Source organism: Panthera tigris, chromosome A2 (genome assembly GCF_018350195.1).
Source record: "Panthera tigris isolate Pti1 chromosome A2, P.tigris_Pti1_mat1.1, whole genome shotgun sequence".
Taxonomy (NCBI): Eukaryota; Metazoa; Chordata; class Mammalia; order Carnivora; family Felidae; genus Panthera; species Panthera tigris.
This window is the reverse complement of record NC_056661.1, coordinates 113,803,637-113,821,766: the sequence shown is the minus strand read 5'-3', so window position 1 is coordinate 113,821,766 and position 18,130 is coordinate 113,803,637. Positions and strand designations below refer to the sequence as shown.

Genomic DNA, 18,130 nt, shown 5'->3' with positions numbered 1-18,130 from the left:
CACTTCAGCATGCCTACTTCTCTGAGCCCTTTGATCTCTTTTTCCACTGTTTGCCATGGTGGTTCTGGCATTTCCACTTCACTGCTTTTGCCAAATACCCAAAATCCATCCTTGATATGTTTTAGCATTGTCTCCTGAGATATTAAATCCTCTGTCACAAACATAGTATCATAGTTTCTGCTGGCATGTGCTAGCTAGATCCTATAGTTTATTTGGGAAGGGTGTGTGTGTGTGTGTGTGTGTGTGTGTGTGTGTGTGTGTGTGTGTGTTTCTTAAAAGACTCAGAACTTACCAATTAGGTTATGTTGTGATTTAACCCCAGTTATTGATCTGATGACCTAGATGGGAGGTGGGAATAGATCCTGAGAGCCTATATTAGTTATTTATTGTTGTGTAACAAATTACCTCAAAATCTAGCATCTTAAAACAACAAAATTTATTATCTCACAGTTTTTGTGGATCAAGAATTTGGGTGTGGGTTAGCTCTGTGTTTCTGGCTCAGGGTCTTTCATGAATTGCAGTCAAGATGTTGCCTGGAGCTGTATTCATTTGAAGGCTTCCAGGAAGGCTCATAACATGGCTGTTGGCAGGAGGTCTTAGTTGCTTGCTGGCTATTTATTGCAGTTCCTTGCCTTGTGGATCTTGCCATAATGCTTTTTGTGTTGATTAAAATTTTTTAATGTTTATTTATTTTTGAGAGAGAGAGAGAAACAGAGTGGGAGTGGGGAAGGGGCAGAGAGAGAGGAAGACACACAATCCGAAGCAGGCTCCAGGCTCTGAGCTATCAGCACAAAGCCCGACACGATGGGGCTCGAACCTATGAATCGTGAGATCATGACCTGTGAGATCATGACCTGAGCCATAGTTGGATGCTTAACTGACTGAGCCACCGAAGTGCCCCATCCTTAATGCTGTTTGAGTATCCTTACAGCATAGCAGCTGGCTTTCCCCAGAGTGGGTGACGACCCCCTGACCCCCCCCCCCCCAAAAAAAAAAAAAAGAAAAAAGAAAAAAAATTTTTTTGGTTAAAACTAACTTTTTGGTTAAAAAAGTCAGTTCCATTCAGAGCAAAAGGAGGCTAGAGAAGAGTGGCTGTATCAGGAAACTGGGACCACTGGGGCTATCTTTGGGGCTGTCTTCCAGAGAGCAGCATGTGTTGTTATGCAAGTAGATCCCTTGCATTGTCTTCAGGCAAGTGTTGAGTGCTAGCCTTTGGCAGAAGGGGTGAACCAATTCTGCAGACCCAAAATGTTTAGGGAAATCTGGGGATTTCAGATTTTTTAGTGCATCAGTGGAGGTGTTTCCATCCCAAGTGTCAGTGGCTCACCCCTTCCTAATCAGAGACCAAATTCTATGTGGAATACGTTCTGGGTTGAGAATTCAATATCCTCTGGGGCTCTGCTATTCTTATAATTGAGTCCTGAATCTGACACTCAGATTTCTCTGTCCTCCGGCTGCAAGATATGAGAATTTCTTTATATGCTTCCAAAGAAGACTTCTGGTATTAACATTTAGCTTTAATTAGTAATTAATCATACTTAGTCTTTTATGGTTTTTCTCCTATGCATCTCTTTTCCCAGCAATAGCCATCCGATTCCATAGTCCTTGAATTATTATCTACCCCACATCTCAAATGCTTGACACCTTACACCTGCCAACACATACCCTTCCACTGTTTCCCACCCTACTTCACCCTAGAGAAAGTTTTAAAAGTCCTATCAATGCATCTCAGGGTCTATCAGTGCTTCATCTTACCACTGTGGATGAGGTCCTTGTAGTAGCATATTCTAATGTCTGCTTTTCCAGACCTCTCCTGCTCCACCCCAACTGTTGCCATACAAGTTCACTAAGAAACAGGCTCTGAGATAAAGATTTGTATGCTAAAAGGTAATTAGGAAGTGCTTTTGTGAGTGAAGGGAATGAGATGGGACAGAAGGAGAAGCTGAACTGCAATGCAGTTACAAAAAAGGCCTTAGTGGATCCTGTGGGCTGCTCTGGATATGGAATGACCCTGCAGAGTTTACCCGACTTGATGCAAAAGTACTGGGCCTTCCTACCTCTGCATTTAACAGTCATTGGGTAGGCACTGCCCCCAGGAAGGGATGAGAATTTGGACAAGGCAGCTGTCTTCAGCTGAGGGCAATTCCCTCACCGAGATGTCGGCTTAGAACTCTCAGCCACCTGTAGTCCCAGCAGCTGGGGGAATGGGTGCCTTAATTCTAAATGGAGTGTTGGGCCTGGGTGGCACAACATAGTATCAGGCCTGAAACTAGGGTGAGACATATAAGGACCCTAGAGCACAAAAGTTAAGGAGGCACTCACTCTCAAGTGCCAACTCACATGTGCACCACCCTGAGAGTGTGTCTCCTTAAATTCAGTGCCTTGCTTGCTTTGCCCGTGTCCTGTCCCCCCGCACAGCATTCCCAATTGTGTGTAATGCACTTAGTCCAGAGCGTGGTATATGGAGAGTGCTCAGAAATTGTTATTAAGTTGTCATTATTACTCTTATTATCATCTCACAGTTCAGCACAACTGGGCTGTTCACATAGCTTGGACAGGACAGGTGGCTGACTGAAAGCAACTTCCTAATCCTGGCTCTCCTTTTGTTTGATACGACAGGCATCTTCTTTAGACTGGAAACACCTTTCTACAGTTGGAGCTGTGGTGGACACCATTAATTGTGTACCTCTAGCTCTTGCTAATAGAACTCCAAAGTTTTGGGTATCAGATAGTCAGATACTTCAGGGGAAACTGGCCCCTTCTCAGTTCTGGGAATGAATTCTATTTGGCCTATGGCAATCATGGTAGTCCTATTCCTCTTGGCTGTGATTGACTTAAGCATGGGTGCATGGTATGATTCTGGCTAATGAGATAAGGGGAAGTCTGCTGGAGGCTTCTGGGAAATATTTTCTTCCTTGATAAAAAGAAACTCTCCTGAAGAAATATCCTGGGGATGTAGCCAATACTTGACTCCTAGGACTGTGGTAGCTATCTTAGGCTCATGAGGGAGGCAGCCATCTTGGGATCATGAGGGGAGCCAGCTAACAGGTTGTATTAGTCAGCATTTGCTAGAGAAACAGATCAATAAGATATACATATAAGAAGAGATTTATTATAAGGAATTGGCCCATGCAATTATGGAGGCTGAGAAGTCCCATAGGCTGCCATCCATAAGCTGGAAACCGAGGGAAACCCGTGGTATAATTTAGTGTAAATCCAAAGACTCAGAACCAGGGGAACCAATGATATAGATTCCAGTCCAAGTTTCAATGTCTGAAAATGAGGAATGCTTAAGGCAGGAAAACATCAATGTCCCAGTCAAGCAATCAGAAAGAAATGGTCAAATTCTTCCTCTACTGTTCTGTTTTATTCAGGCCCTCAATGGATTGGTTGATACCCACCCACATTGGGGAGGGCATGCTGCTTTCCCAAGTCCACTGATTAAAATACTAATTTCACCCAGAAATATCTTTACAGACATACTCAGAAATGATGTTTAGCCAAATATCTGGGCACTCTATAATCCAGTCAAGTTGGCACAAAAAAATAAATCATCTCAAGTCCCCCCACTTTATCAAGTTGGCACCCACAAGCATCTCCTTAAACTATACTTAATATGCAAATAAAGACAATAACCAGGTCATAATTCTACCCAACATGATATAACTATCCTGCATATAACTGAAAATGCACTAACCTCTTCCCCAGAAGAGGAGGTAAACTCATTGAACAGTGTTTACTCTTTGTGATATCCTACAACTTAACTACTATGATGTAAAGTTAGCAATACTTAAATACTGTTGTAAAGTCAGTATATCTTATTTTACATAAGAGAACATGAGAAGAAAGAAAACAAAGGTACACACACACTCAAATGTATTCATGACATAATGGAGGAAATACTCGTGATAATTAGAGTCCTTGTAGTTTTTCATTGACCTTAATCATAGGACAAGGTAATACTAAGAAATGCCCTAAGGAATCTCTTGTATTCCAGATATACCCTTCCTTATTTCTATGGTGGAATAGCAGTCCAGTTTCCCCAGCCAATATAGTAATTCCCTTATTTTCCTGTTGATTTCAAGGCATGGGGAGTCCAAATTGGCCAGATGGCATTTCTAGTTCAATGAAATCATTGCTGTGTTTCTTGCTGGTAGTGTCCCTCTCTTTGGAACTAAGATCTCTAGGCTGGTAGGGAATAAAGTTGTGGGAACAGAAAGCAAACATTTTGCTGGTGGGTTCCTAGGGGTAATAGAAAACAGTGCTACTCTCATTTCCACACCTTGATTCTGGACCCATGAATCCTGGTTATATGAGAAACAGCACCATATATTAGCCTTCTGGGGAACTTTGCCTCAGCTCTGCAAGGTATTGCCACCAAGCTGGCACTGTAACTGAGTCTTCAAAAGGCAATTCTAACATTCTATTAAGCCAGCTGCTTTAGGGGGTGAGGAACATGGTAGGATCAGTGAATTCCATGAGCATGGACCCATTGCCATATTCCTTTTGTTGTGAAATGATTTTCTTGATCAGAAGCCATGCTATGTAGAATACCATGATGATTGATAAAGCATTCTGAAAGTCCATGGATGGTTGCTTGGGGGAGAAGCATTGTATGCAGGGAAGGCAAATCTCTATCCAGAGTGTCTATTCCAGTAACACTGTCCCTTCCATGATATAATCAACCTGCCACAGGGTAGCTGGCTGATCGCCTCAGGGAATGGTGCTATATAGGGGACTCAGTGTTGGTGTCTGCTGCTAACAGATTGAGCACTTAGTGGTGGACTTAGCCAAGTCGGCTGTGGTGAGTGGAACCCCGCGTTGTTGAGCCCATGCAGAACGTCTATCCCTGCCACTATGGCCACTTTGTTCATGAACCCATTGGGCAATGACAGTGATGACTGGGGACAGAGACTTATGGTATTCACAGTGTGGTTAATTCTGTCCATTCAGTTATTAAAATCTTCCTCTGCTGAGGTAAACCTTTGGTGAGTATTTACATGGGGAACAAATATCTTCCTTTGTTTTGCCTATTCAGAGAGGTCTACCCATGTACTTCTTCCCCAAATTTCTTTGTCACCAATTATGTAATCATGTTCCAAGTCCCTGACCACCCAACCAAACATTGACCACGACCCATGAATCAATATATAGTCACATATCTGGTCATTTCTCTTTTCAAGCAAAGTGAACCAGGTGCACTGCCCAGAGATTTGCCCCTTGGAGGATTGCCCTTCACCACTGTCCTTTAGGGATGTCCCAGAAAAAGGTTGTAGTGCTGCAATTGTCCACTTTCAAGTGGTGCCAACATACCATGTAGAAGCATCTGTATAAACCAGGCCTGAATTTTACGTCTTCTGTCAACTGGTCATAGCGAACTCCCCATGAGGCCATGCAGGTTGGGAGAGAGAAGGTAATATGGCATGAATGGGGATGCTGGACATTTGGGCCACTTCTTCATGTAAATTACTTGTGCCTTCAGGGCCTGCTTGGGCCCGACTGCATATACACTACTTCTACTTGATAATGGAGCGCTGCTGGGCACACCAAACTTCATGACTTGCTCAGTCAGATAACACCCACAACACCTGGTTCATGAAGGCAGCTCAGATTGCATGGTAACTTGGTGGTCCATGGTTAAGCATTCTGTTTCTACTAAGGCTCGGTAGCCTAGCCAAGAGCCATTTCTAAAAAGAAGAGTGTTTATCTGTGGAGGGTGGTAGAAATTTGCTCCAAAGTCCTAAGAGTCTATGGTGCAATTCATGTATAGAGGCCTGCCAACAGCTCAAAACAGCATCTCGACCTGCTAAGCACTCTTCAAGCACCATGGGAGCTGCTGGGTCATATGGCCCAAGTGGTAGAGCAGCCTGCACAGCAGCCTGGACCTGCTGCAGAGCCATCTCTTGTTCTGGGGCCCTCTCAAAACTGGAAGCTTTTAAGGTCACTCAGTAAGTAGGTCAGGGTGACACGCCTACATGAGGAATGTGTTGCCTCCAAAACCCAAAGAAACCCACAAAACATTGTCTCTTTCTTCACTGTAGGAAGGGCCGGGTGTAACAACTTACCCTTCACATTAGAAGGAATATTTCAACATGTCCCATACCATTGGACCCTTACACATTTCACTGAGGTAGAAGGCCCCTGAATATTAGATTTATTTCCCACCTCTGGTATGCAAATATCTTACCAGTAGGTTTAGAGTAGTTGCTACTTCTTGCTCACTAGGTCCAATCAGCACAATGTCATCAATATAATAAAACAGTGTGATATCTTGCAGAAGGGAAAGGTGATCAGGATTCCTGTGAACTAAATTATGACATAGGGCTGGATATACCTCTGAGGTAGGACATTGAAGGTATAATTCTGGCCTTTCCAGCTGAAATCAATCTGCTCCTCATGGGCATAATGGACAGGGATAGAGAAAAAAGGCATTTGCCAGATCAATAGCTATATGCCAAGTACCAGGGGATTTGTTAAATTTGCTCAAGCAATGAAACCACATCTGGTACAACAACTGAAATTTGAGTCACCACCTGGTTAAGCTCACATTAATCCACTGTCATTCTCCAGGATCCATCTGAATGGGGATGTGGTGGAAATCACCACCCCTGCATCCTTTGAGTCCTTGATGGTGGCACTAGTTTTTACAATCCCTTTAGGAATGCAGTATTGCTTTTGATTTACTATTTTTCTATTTTTCTTAGGTAGAGTCAGTTCTAGTGGCTTCCACATGGCTTTTCCCACCATAGTGGCCCTCACTCCACAGGTCAGGGAACCAATGTGGGGATTCTGCCATATCCAATTATGGATTTTGGAACGGGAGAAATAATCACAGGATTGGTTCAGGGACCCACTGTGAGAGGGACCTGTGCTAAAACTCCACTGATCACCTGGCCTTTATAAGCCCCCACTCTGACTGGTGGGCCACACTGATGTTTGTTTGAGTCTCTTGGATTAGTGTCTATTTGGAGAGTGTTCCTGAAAGGTCTGATGATTTTCTTTTCTCTAATGCAAGTATACCCTGAAAAAAGATTGTAGGTCCCTCTGGGGAAAGCTGGGAGAAAGATTAAAACTATAATTTTTTTTAATTTTATTTATTTATTTATTTTGAGAGAGAGAGAGAAAGAGAGCACGCAAGCACAAGTTGGGGAAGGGCAGAGAGAAGGAGAAACAGAATCCCAAGCAGGCTCCACACCATCTGCGCATAGTCCCATGTGGGCTCGAACTCACAAACTGTGAGATCATGACCTGAGCTGAGATCAAGAGGCCGATGTTTAACTGACTGCGCTACCCAGTGCCCCAGCAGTATAAATTTTTGTTAGTATACCATGGTCTTTCCTTAAGGGGAATGAAGCCTTTCCTTCGTTCAAGGGGTTCTAGGTCTATAAACAAATCTGGGATTAACTGAGAGACCATGACCCTCTGTTTTTATGATTCAGGTTAGACTTTTATTCACTTGACTTAGAAATTTTCTGTGTGTGCAGATCAAGTAAGAATTTAGTAAGCTTCCTGTCTATTTCACTTCTAGAAACACTAAGATCAGGTAGCCAATGCCATGAGATCTTCATGAGTCAGACAATTCTGATTTCTGCTTTGATTCTGCTGTCCATTATGGTAATCATGCCCCCTTTGCCTTTGACTGTTGAGTGCTGTCACTTAAATCCTGACACTTCAGGGTCCAATTACTCCCATTGAATTTAGGTTTCCCCTTTGAGTGGCTATAGTTTCCACTGTATATGTGCTGCCGAAGCGAGCACGATAGTTTCCACTGTAAAGTCTGGCCTACAGAGAAGAGGGCTCCCCTCACAAACTTATTTCTCACAGTCACGGTGAAATGTATGTCTTCTGGACCCTCCCAGTGCGTGAGTAGGTCCTAAATTACAAATCCACTATAATGTTGCAATCTTTCTGCCTTTAAATCTCTTCTTCTACATTAAATTAAGTAGGTCAGGCATTTCTTTCTTTTAAAAAAACTTTTTAAATGTTTACTTATTTATTTTAATGTTTACTTATTTATTTTGAGGATTTATTTTGAGAGAGCATAAGCAGGGGAGGGGCAGAAAGAGAGGCAGAGAAAGAATCCTAAGCAGACTCTGTGTTGTCAATGCAGAGTCCAATGTGGGGTTCAAACTCATCAACTGTCAGATCATGACCTGAGCTGAAATCAAGAGGCTTAACCGACTGAGCCACCCAGGTGCTCCTAGATCAGGCATTTCTAATTCACTCACCATGGGCCACCTTTTAATCCATGTTTCAGCCAACCAACCAACCAAACAAACTTTTAGAGCCCTTTCTCTTTCCCCAAGCTGCAACATTAAATGTAGAATCTTGGCCTAATGAGCCCATATCCATAAATTTATGCTCCTTCCACCATTATTCCATATCCTTAGCATCCATTCCTACTCAATGTCCCCCTCATTTCTATCTGTATAAATTAGAAAACTCTGCTCTTCTGTAATATAGTGCGCTTCTGCACATCCCCATGAAGAAGGAAAGAAGAGTGGTGGAGGTGGGTACTGAGGAGAATTAGCATTGCCTTGCATGGCAGCTGCCTCAAGGGAGGGGGCATTACAGTTTCCCTGGGCAATGCAGAGTTAATCCCCTCAGAAGTGGGGACAGTGCAGAGTTAATCCCCTCAGAAGTGGAAAAGCCTATCCCACTAAGGGTGGAGAGGCCAATTTCACTGAGGGTAGGGAGGCCTATTCCACTGGCAAAGAAGACTTGTCAGAATTTAGGAACCTAATGTCCCTCACTTCATCAGAGTCTTCCTACTTGTCCCCATCCCAATTTACAGGATCCCATTCTTCCCCAGTCAATGCCCTCACTTTAATAGTAGACTACCTGAGAGTCTGAGGGTTAAAATTGTGTTATAATTCAACCCATCACAGGAGGAAGTTCTACATTTGATTTTAAACAGTATCAGCCCTGCAACTACAGAAAATAGAGTTTCCTTCATGGCACACATACAAGCTTCTAGGTCATTTTTTGATGCTTGGGCTGGGAATTCAAATCCCTGAGCTCATGGATTAATTTATTACCTATAATCAGCACATAATTGACATTAGTTAGCAGGTTTATTGGATAGTGTCTTTATCAAAATATCAAAACTGATTCAGAACATGACCCAGATTCACTGCAGGCCTTACCTGCTTGGAACCACAGGGAAACTTGCATTTTTACATTCAGTCTTCGAATAATCCCATTTGTTCTCATCCTTTAGAGAATAAACCCCAGAAAGGGACTGGAATGAGGAAACAGAAGGCTGACCAGGGGCTAGACAGCTTCTTTTCCTGACACTGGTCTAGATGTACTTGCACCAGAAGACAGGTGCCTGTTCTATGAGTAGGGACTGTGGGACACAGTAAGTTTCAGAAGACACTGAAGTGACAGGAAATGTCCAGATACAGATTAGTAAGCAGACTTGAGAGATAAAGGGAAGGGTTTGAGAGAACTCCAGCATTTTAACCTCCGGTGACTGTTCCCCCTGAGTATCTATTAAATGTTGCCACTTTGCTGGTAGGCAATTCTGACAGTGAGGTTCCATCCAGCTCAGGCAGCCACTCCTGGCCTTGGTACTGACACTTGGATTTGTCACTATATATCTCTGTCTAACAGATGCATACCTTCTGGGGTATCTTTTCAGCTCATAAGCCAATATGGTAAATGCCCTGTTCTAGGAATTGATCCTTTTTCCTCATATGGTCCCCAGACAGTCAGGGATTGCTGACGACAGATCCTGGCCTCGGCTGATTGATTGGCACAGGGGTGGGCCCTTGATACAAATCAGACCAGTCATTTCCTCTGTTGGGTATTTGTGGTCATGACCATGAGACACGGGCATTCTCTATAGTTCCACAGATAATGTGTAAACTGGGAAGCTGTGGGGTGCCCATCTTCTGCCCACCATAACTATAGATAAGCAAAAAAAGAGGCCAGTCTGCAGAGAGAAAAATACAATCCTCTCCTTGCTTGAGTCTGGGCCTTTCCCTTCAGCATCTGTCACACATTTCATCTTCGTCCCTCACTTGGTTACTGTCACATCCTGGCTTGAATTGACATTACTGTTTTGTACACGTGTTGTTCTTCCTTCCAAGTATATTTATTCTAAGGACTTTTGTTTCCATGAGTTAGCCCTTGATCTTAGTATATTTATTACAAGGTCTTTTGTTTCCATGAGTTAGCCCTTGGTCTTATTTATAATCAGCAGTCAATTAGAGTCACCTAGATTGTTACAAGTGCCATTATTTGAGCACACAAAAATAGTGCTAGAGTAGAGAGCACAGGAGCTGTAATGCCTGGGATTTGATAAATACTCTCATTTTACCAAAGGGGCCCCATTCACAAGTTTTGTGTTTCACTCTGGATACCTTTATCCTCTCTGCCTTTGTTGGGTTACAGTCTTTGTGTATGCCCTTGCTCTTGCACTTCCTCTGGAAACTCTGTTGCCAAGAGACGAGGAAAGGCCAACACTCTTGATGCAAAACTCAGTTAATAAGAAAAGAGGGAAGGAAAGTTGGCAGACATCAGGTGTGACTTGGGCCTGCTTGAATCCATACCAGAAATGAGTTTTTGACAACAGGAAGATCAAGGAAATTGGAAATAGTGCAGCAATTATTCTGTGCCAGGAGTTTTACAATAGCCAGAATGGAACTGGTGCTTAGTCCTTGACCAGAACACAGAGTCAGTCCTACATCATGTGGTTTTGATTCAAGCAACGGCTTTGGATTGCAATGAAGAGTGGTTTGGGAGCATTGGAATTCGACATATGCACTTAATACCAGGATGATGGGTGTTTAAATTTTTATTTTTTTAATTATTACAATATTTAAGTCCAGAATTATTTGATATAGAAACCAGGCTATCAGATCTGCCTGTATCATTGGTTTCCAACTAAATACCTCAATTTGTCATTATTTCTGAAATTTTTAAGATAATTAAATTCTATTTGTGGTGTTTTGTTGTTTTTGTTTGTTTGTTTGTTTGTTTTTGGTGCTATCACCTTCTCAATGGCTATCATCCTGCTTTATACAGCGTGTGTTAAATAAGTACTTGAATCTCTGCATGATTGAATATCCAAATGCTAATTTAGAAAAGTACTTCTCAAATTTAAATGTGCCTTAGAATCACCTAGTGATATGGTTAAAATGCAGATTCTGATTCATTTAGTACGTCTGGGTGAGGCTTACACTACTGGTCTATGGACAGTATTTTGTTAAATTTTTTTTAATGTTTATTTATTTTTGAGAGAGAGACACACAGACTGTGAGTGGGAGAGAGGCAGAGAGAGAGGGAGACACAGAATCCGAAGCCGCGCCAGGCTCTGAGCTGTCAGCACAGATCCTGACGTCAGGCTCGAACTCATAAACCGCGAGATCATGACCTGAACCAAAGTGGGATGCTCAACCAACTGAGTCACCCAGGCGCCCCAGTGGACTGTAGTTTGAAGAACAAGAATTTAGGAGACCGGAAAGAAGGAACTTCATACAAATCAACACTTGCTGGTGTTTTTCCTCCTGTGTCAAGTCAGTGGTAAGGCGAATTAAGCAGTGAAAGCAGATGGAGTTCTGGAAACATGAATTCTATCTTGACCCTATCACTAATTATGACTTTGGGCAGATCACTTACCTTCTTTGGGCTTTGGTTTTCAGTCCTATAAAATGAGGGGATAGGGCTGAATTATGCTTTAAGCTGTCCTGAGGAATTTTATAGCTCTACAGAGATGCCTTGGGTATCCCCCAAGAAAAGTGTGAGGCCAGTGTGGAAAGGAAGAGGAGCAGTAAAGGCAATGGAGAGGGAGCCATTATTTAGAAACTCAGGAGAACAAGGTGGAATGTATCCTGTCACTAAGAAGGTGGCTTCAAGAAGGATGCAGTGGTGGATTGTGCCAAATGCTTTCAATTATCATCCAACACAGCATTTAAGGCCAGCATGATTCCCATTCCTGGGATTTTAAGCGACTCATTGTTTTAAAGAAGTCCAAAAATTAATTCTGGACTTGACTTCTTACTGGTGGTGTCTAAAGTTCTTAAGATCATCCCTTATGACAAAGGGGAAGGTGGGAAGGTTGGGTGGGCGGGGGGGAAATACCAATTGAACAAGTCAGCACCCACCAAAGTTATCCTGCTGTCTGTGGGACTTGATCTACTCTCCCTCCTTCCCTCTGATTTCTCAGTGGACCTTTTTTCCCCAGTCGCTCCTTGGGAACAGGAGATGACTGATTCATTCAACCACCAATCATAGGCAGAGATCCAAGGGGTGCTGATCACCCAAGTCTGGCCTGGGTGAGGCATACATGCTGAGATTTCTTTTATGTCTTCTATTTCCAGGAAAGAAAGGAGGGAAGGGAGAAAGGAAAATTTTCCAGCGACACGTTTTTATAGTTCAAAGCCATTTTTTCTCATCCATGACTGATTAGAATCACCTGTAGTGTTTTAAGCATATCCCTGTCTCCCAAAGGTTCTCATTTAATTGGTGTGAGGAGAGGGTGGCCTGGGTGGCTCAGTCAGTCGGACATCCAAGTTCTACTTAGGTCATGATCTTGCAATCTGTGAATTCAAGCCTGGCATCAGGCTCTGTGCTGACAGCTTAGAGCCTGGAGCCTGCTTTAAATTCTGTGTCTCTGTGTCTCTCTCTGCCCCTCTCCTGCTCATTCATTTTTTTTTCTCTCTCTCTCAAAAATAAGTAAATATTAAAAAAAAATTTTTAATAAAAAAATAATAATTGGTGTGAGGAGAGACTTAGGTGGTGTGTCTGTTTTTAAAGTTCCCCTGATGATTCTAATATGCAATGAGGAATAAGAATTGATTTAGTCCCCAGGCTCAGCATTTTCCTTCTTTTTTAAGTGTGTCTGTTGGCAACTTGCTCTGAGTCTAGAACTTTTGGGTAAGAAGACTGTGGTTGATGTAGATTATTTAAAGGCCACCTTGATCTGAACAGAACTATTAGCTTTCTGTTCAGAAGTGATGCATTCCCAGGCTCCTGCAATGTTTCAATCTCTGCAGCCTCAGGTGACCAAAGGGCTCTGTTGGGGAGACTCCAAGATAGAACAATGGTTTTTAGGCAGGAGGGGCTTCAAGTTGGTGTTCCAGGGACCCAGCTGTGCCTACCCTAATTTCAGCGTGCATGGAATGTTTTAGCTAAGCATAAACTCCCTGGATGGCAGGAATTGCCTCTGTCCCACTGTGCCAGACAATGGGCAAATGCACTGAAATCTTGATGCTATATTTTTAGCTTAGAATCAGAGGCAGATCTCTTGGAATCTGAGATTAGGTTCCACAGTGGCTTTCAAGCATTGTATACTATGACCTCATTCAATTGTGGTGTTCTCTCTTTTTCTACTACCTAATCTCTCCTCATGGTTTTGAAGGGAATCAGAATATACCACCCGAAAATATGCCGATTTGGCATAAAAATTATTTTGAGCTAAAGACATTTGAGATTCAACAGATAAAGAAATCTTTCTAAAGCTTCTTTTATCTGTCTAAAAGCAGAAACGCCTGAGAAATAAGGACTGCCATAAATCCCCTCTCCTGGGGAAGTTTTATGGCCATGAAGAAGATGAAAAATCAGCACAAAAAAACCTTACTAAGATAACCTTTGTCTTCCATTACTTTCCTTTATATATTTACTTCCCCATTCTTTGCAATCCCCAGAAGCCCCCAAAACCTTTTCCTTTGTCTTGTTACATCTCTATAATTCATCATTCTTTGTTAAAATTGATGTATAAGCTCTCAGGCCTATCCACTTCTTTGGTTCTTCACATCTTTTCTAAGAAGGCCCTCATGTTACATAAAAATTAACATCAAATGAAATTTGTATGTCTCTTCTCCTTTCATCTGTCTTTTGTCAGTCTGATTCTCAGGACTCTAGTCAATGAACCTAAGAGGGTAGAGTAAAAAGTTTTTTTCTTCCCCTACAATTTCAACTGACTGCCAACAGCTCTCAAATCTATTGGTCTCTCCTAGTTTTTGACTCATGACCTATTGGAAAGCTACACCTGGATATGTCACAGGCTCCCTCAAAATTCAACATTGACAAAACTGAACTCATTGTCTATTTCTCAAAACATCCTCCTTTTCTCACTATTCCTGTCTCACTTGTTATTAGCAGCTCTGTGCACCCCATCAATTGGGCTGAACTTATCAGAGTCACCTACCATGTTCCATCCAATGTTCCAACCACTCTGCATACAGTAAGGATTAAGCCAGACAGGGTCCTGCTTTTATGGAGTTTGAGGTTTTGTGTGGAGAGAGATGATAGTGAAGAGATCATTCTACTTTCAGACAATAAGCAGGCTATGAAGAAACTAAATGAATGGGAAAGAGAGTGATGGGAAGGCCAGTTTAGGAAGTGTGGTCAGAAAGAACCTCTCAGAGCACCTACTTGAATGAAAAGCCATGGAAAGATGGGGAAGGGGACAGCGAGGTAATTGTTTGAGATAAAGGGAACTGCAAGTGTCTGGCCCCTGAGACTTTGTAAAAGTGAGAGACCACTGTATGGAGAGTAGTGGGTCAAGGAGAGATGAAGAGAGCCATGTCATGGTGGAGTTGTAGGACTTGGTAGAGGTGTTGGATTTAATTGTGTTTTATTTAGTCCAATACCTTTATCCACACCTTCATTTTCACTCCCTTGGCCACATTCTTTGTTAGGATCCTGTTACACTTCATCTAGGCTCTTTACCTTCTCAACTTTTCTAAGTCTTCCTCTTCCCCAGGCTCCTTTGCTGGCTCTTTTCTTTTTCATCCTCACCGCTTAAACTCTCAGCGGATCCCAAGCTACTCTTCTGTCTTTTTTCTGGGGCATCACCTTAGGCCAGAACACCCCAGCCTCTGTCTTAGCCCTGAGGAGGAGACTCTCTGTCTGGTTAATCATCTTCCTCAGATCTTGGAATATTATTGTAATTAGAACTGGCAAGTCCCTTATTTGATAGAAGGATTGATTTCCTTTTTACCCCATTCTCATTCCTCTCCCCCACCTCCATTTTAATTGTATTTTTAAAAATTTAGATGTGTTCTTGTGAAATGGGTATTTTATTTGTTTGTCTTTATTTTAAAATTTGTAAATGATATTATGTTCTATATCTCATTCTCTTTTTTGATTTCTCATTAAGCATTGTGTTTTTAAGATCTATCTGTGAGGCTATGTATTTCTGATCTGTTGCTCCTAACAAATGGTAGTATTTCATGGCTTATACATTATTCAAAGTAGGTGGTGCTATGCTCATGTAACAACCCCCAAATCAATCACAGTAGCTTAACACATAAAAGTGTATTTTTTCATTCATGCAGAATCCTCTGTAGGTCTGGCCGTTCTTCCAGGCAGCCTTTTCAAGCTGTGATTCAGGGATCTGCACCACTTGTATTTCATAGCTATGGCACTGGCAACATTTCTTACAGGGTTGTTGAGTCAGGGAAGGAGAGAGCACGGAAAATTCATACCCACTATTATGTTCCTCAGATTAGAAGTAACACATGTCACTGCCACTCACAACACATTGACCAAAACCATTATATGGCCCTAACCAACTTTGTTGAGTCTGGGAAATGTAGGGTGCACATGGGCAGTCAGTGAGCGTCCACCATATTATACCTACATGCTGTCCTAGTGGTGGGCATCCATCTCCCGACCACCACAAACAATGCTGCAGTGAATATCTCTGGTTTAGACCCACATGAATCTAGGTGAGAATATTTCTGGGATGTTGTAGTCAGTTGAATGGTGGCCCCCCAAAAGGTACATCCATATGCTAGCCCTCAGAACCTGTGAATATGAAATTATTTGGAAAAATGGTCTTTGTAAATATAATTATTAAAGACCTCAAGATAAGATCATCTTGCATTATACAGGTGGGCATGCCCTAAATCCAATGAAAATTGTCCTTAAAAGAGATAGAAGGGAAGATACTGACAAAGAGGAGAAGGCAATGAAAAGACAGAGGCAGATCTTGGAGTTATGCGTCCACAGCCAAGGAACACCTGGAGCTACCAGAACCTAGAAGAGACAGGGAAATATTCTCCCCCTCCTTCAGAGGAGGAGCACAGTCTTGATTTCAGACTTCTGGCCTTCAAAACTATAGGAGAATAAATTTCCTTGTTCTAAGTCAGCAATTTAGTGTTACTTTTTAAGGTGTCCCTCAGAAACTAGCACAGAATTTGCTACCTGGAATTAGGATGCTACTGTAACAAATACCTAAAATTGTGGGAATGGCTGTGGGATTGGGTAATGGGCAGAGGCTAAAAGAATTTTGAGGCACATTATAATCAAAGTCTAGATTCTGATGAGAAACTCACAAAGATGGGAACAACACAGAGGAGAAAGCGCCTGTGGTCTTAGTGAATACATATAGGAAAATGGACATTAAAAGTACTTCTGGCAAGAGCTCAGAAGGAAATGAGGAACATGTATTGGAAATGGGAGCAAAGGTTATCCCTGTTATATAGTGGTAGAAAACTTGGCCGAATTGTGTTTTCTTTGCTGTGTGGAAAGCAGAATTTGGGGGCACCTGGGTGGTTCAGTTGGTTGAGTGTCCAACTCATGATCTCACAGTTTGTGAGACTGAGCCCTCTGTCGGGCTCTGTACTGAGCATGGAGCTTGCTTGGGATTCTCTTTCTCTCTCACTCTCTGCCCCTCCCCTGCTCATTCTTTCTCTATGACCTTGCGGTTCATGAGTTCAAGCCCCACATTGGGCTTGCAGCTGTCAGCCTGTCAGTGCAGATCCCTGTTCAGATCCTCTGTCCCCCTCTCTCTGCCCCTCTCCTGTTTGCACTCTCTCAAAACTAAATAAATATTAAAGAAAAAAAAAAAAGGTGTCCATGGTAATGCTGTGTCTCAGCTCCCCGCTCTAAACTTGGCACCAAATGTGAGCTGGGCTGGCCTTCTGTGTCTGCTCTGTGGACGGGCAGTGTGAAAGAACCATGAGCAGGTTCAGGCTCTAGGGCTCCATAGCTGCTGAGGTGGCACGCAGAAAGGTACCAAAATATAGACAGAATGGCAGATTGCTAGTGTTTGATCCAAAGGAAAAAGTGTTGCTTGAACCAAATGAAGCAATGTCAGATAAATGCCTCCTTGGACGCAGACCAAGATTGGCAAGCAAACTTTGTACCTCACTAACACAAGTCTCCCTAAATGTAGCTAGGAGATTCTCAGAAAAGAAGGAAGTCTCTTCCAAAATTATTGAAAATACAGCCTCTTTAAAGAATACTGAAAATAGAGTATCTTCAAAGACTGTTGAAAATAAAATACAGACACAAATCTACAGTCTAAGTAAGCTACGGTCATCTTTCTTCTTATAAGAAGGCACAGGTCAAGTGGGCAAAAATGCAGTCCTTTCAGAGCAGGAGAAAAATAATGAACATTGCCTTCAGGATATTGATGATAAGTTGCCTGAATCGACAGATGATGATGGTGAAGATGATACCAACAATGAAGATAATGATGAAGACAGTAAACCCTAATAAAGATACTCATGCCCCATTAGAGTTAATGGCAGAATTTCTGAGAGCAGAAATGAGCCAACACTACCATTTGGCAAAAATGATGTCAGATGACTCTAATCTATGAATGAGAAAATCCTGAAGCCAAGGAGTTTTTCTCATTTATTGAAGAAATGTTGCTGATGGAGGAATCTCAAAATCTTGAGAAAGATGATAAAGGTAGTGAAGAAGACAGTAGCAGTGAGAGTGAAGGAGAGAACAGTGAGGGGCTAAGTGAAGACATCTCTGAGGAATGTGAAGATGGGTAATGAAGGTTGCTGCTATGGTTTAACCTTCACGTATTTTCATTAGTGAATACCAAGGAAATATAAAGGACAGAGCTGGAAAAAAAAAAAAGAGGAAAAGAAGGCAGAATTCATATGCTATGAGCTTGAATATTTAACTGAGGATATTTCTTTTTATTTAAAGAAAAAAATTTAATATTTATTTATTTTTGAGAGAGAAACAGAACATGAGTCAGGGAGGAGCAGAGAGAGAGGGAGACACAGGGAGACACAGACACAGCCTGAAACAGGCTCCAGGCTCTGAGCTGTCAGCACAGATCCCAACGTGGGGCTCAAACTCATGAACAGCAAGATCATGACCTGAGCCAAAACCAGCCACTTAACTGACTGAGCCACCCAAGCGCCCCTAACTG

The 18,130-nt window shown here is 42.3% G+C and overlaps 1 pseudogene; it reads left to right on the top strand.

The window, feature by feature from the left end:
• Nucleotides 1–1,924: 1,924 nt before the first annotated feature.
• LOC102960556 lies at nucleotides 1,925–17,741 on the top strand (annotated as a pseudogene).
• Nucleotides 17,742–18,130: the final 389 nt, after the last annotated feature.